At 32.3% G+C, this 2,498-nt stretch overlaps 1 non-coding gene across 1 annotated transcript; it reads left to right on the top strand.

Annotated features, from left to right (window-relative positions):
• The first annotated feature begins 214 nt into the window (after positions 1-214).
• On the top strand, positions 215-321 carry LOC133807486 (small nucleolar RNA R71). Its single transcript, XR_009879398.1, has one exon. It is a non-coding gene; the product is annotated as a small nucleolar RNA R71 (small nucleolar RNA).
• The last annotated feature ends 2,177 nt before the right edge of the window (positions 322-2,498 follow it).

Raw genomic sequence — 2,498 nt, 5'->3', positions numbered from 1 at the left:
TGGCGAACCCTTGAGTTTCCTCGAGCTAAGTAGGTATGACCTAATGACAGAAGCTCCGGTCTGCGGTGACGTCCATGAGATAACTATGATTAGGCCACAGCTCGGCCCGCTAATCAGCCCGTGGGAAAAACAGGGCGTATAGATAGATTGAATTATTTGAAGATTAGAGGGAGTCAAACCATCATAAAAATATTTTATAAGTCTCCATTTTTCAAAACCATGTTGAGGACATTTTAATAATAAATATTTAAATCTTTCCCAACATTTATAAAACTCTTCATTATCTTTTTGAAAAAACTCGGAGATTTCTCTCCTTAAACTATCAGTTTTAGACATAGGAAAAAATTTAAGCAAGAATTTATTATAAAGTTGATCTCATGTAGTTATAGACCCCGTGGGAAAGGAATTTAACCAAGCTTTTGATTTGTCTTTTAATTAAAAAGGAAACAATCTTAGTTTGACCGACTCATCATAAATTTTTTGAAATTTAAACGTTGAGCAAATTTCTAAGAAATCTTTGACATGTATGTAAGGATCCTCTCTATCTAACCCATAAAAAGATGACAACAATTGAATGATTGCTGGTTTAAGCTCACAATGAGTAGCAGAAGTTGTAGGAAAAACAATGCATGAAGGAGCATTAGATGAAATAGGTGCAAAATATTCAAGCAAAGTTTTTTCAAGCACAACATTTTAATCTGCAGGATTAGCAATTGGTTCCATGATGCTCAAATTCTTACTAACACTTTCAATTTCAAACAAAGATAGACGTCTTTTTACTAATCGATTTTTAGAGTTACGTTCTCAATGATGCATACAATTTTCACAAACAAGGCAACAAAGATACTCTCAAACAAGCAATTTTCTGATGTGGAAGATCAGTTAAAATAGCAACCACAGAGCATACTTAGAATTTTTAGAGATTTCACAACAATATAATTTTTATGGTTCACTTGTCCCCATGCCTATTTGATTCCACTTACTCACACACTACTAACAACTCCCCGAGGTTAATTAGTAGAGGCAGATTGAGAATTTTGTTCAAATTTCCTTTAACCAAAAATTGATTATGGTGAAAGGACAAGATTTAGGTTTCTCTTTTTTTTCAAATATTTTTTTCACAATTACACAATATTATGATAAAAAATAAAGAAAAATAAGGCAAAGTTAAATAAGACTAAAATTTAGGCAAGAGTAGGGAGGCATAGCATGCCATCAACCATAAAAAAAATTAAGGTAAAAATTAGGAGGCATAAGTGCCATCAACTAAAACATAAATTAAAAGACTAGGAGGCAAAATTGCCATCAACTAGTAACTTACAATAATTAAATAAAATAAAAACTACAACAAGATAAATAAATAAAATTATAACAAATGTTAGGAGGCACAAGTTTTGTCAACTAACAAAGATATAAAAGAAATAAAATTACAACAAAATTAGGAGGCACAAGTGCCATCAACTATAAAAATTAAAAGGATATATAGGAGGCACAAGTGTCGTCAACTAAAAGAAACAACAAATATAAAAATATAAGTAATTTTTTTATGGGTGGTAGAACCGTCCCAAATTTTATTTTTATCTTTTTTTTTGTTTTTATATTTTTGTATATATAGTTTTTTTTAAGGCACAAAAATTAAATAAATAGTAGAAGAATTCACTAACCTTGAGATAAATTTCGTTTCCTTTCTTGCAACTCCTTGGCAACGGGGCCAAAAACTTGATGGACCCAAAACAGGTATGTTTTAAAAATTTATACTCGCAAGCACACAAATCGTATATGGAATATAGTGTTCGTGTAAGCACAAAATCGAACCCAAAGGAGTTGTCTAAAATAAAGAAGAAAACTATTTTAAACCAAAATTAATAAATTCTAACTGTTGACTCTTGATTTGGCCAACGACACAGAGTCAAATATACGACAAAAGATAAAACGGCAAGTAAGAAAGATAATCTAATGGAAGAGAAGAAAACACCAAGGATTTATAGTGATTCGACCCAAAAAGATGGTAATGACCTACGTCCACTTAGTGTTATTATTAAGATTGAATCTCAAAGCAATGATCAAAGAACTAGGGTTCTTGAGTTTCACAAACCTTAGAAGAAATACAATAATATGATGGATAATTGCACTATAGCTCTCTCTTTTTCTCTATCTCATCAAAAAGATTAAGGGATCAAAAGTCCCTTCCTTAAGCTATTTCATGAATATTTATAGGCTCAAGGAGGGTTACACGGGCCAACGGACCATATCTTTCCTTAATAGCTGCGTATCAAGGTCATAATGAGGAAATATTCAATGTATTAATTATAAGATTATAGTTTAAGAATGAAACAAATCAAGTTATACGACTAGACTGGTCGTATCTAAATGTTAAGCCCCGACGAAGCAATGTGCTTCTGGTCGATAGTCGAGCAATACTTTGGCTGCGTGTCAACCACGTGTGAGAAATCCCTGCCACGTCATCAGCAGCCGTTTTTAGGTTAAACATTTTCCCC

Source organism: Humulus lupulus, chromosome X (genome assembly GCF_963169125.1).
Source record: "Humulus lupulus chromosome X, drHumLupu1.1, whole genome shotgun sequence".
NCBI lineage: Eukaryota > Viridiplantae > Streptophyta > Magnoliopsida > Rosales > Cannabaceae > Humulus > Humulus lupulus.
This window is presented reverse-complemented; position numbering and strand designations above follow the sequence as displayed.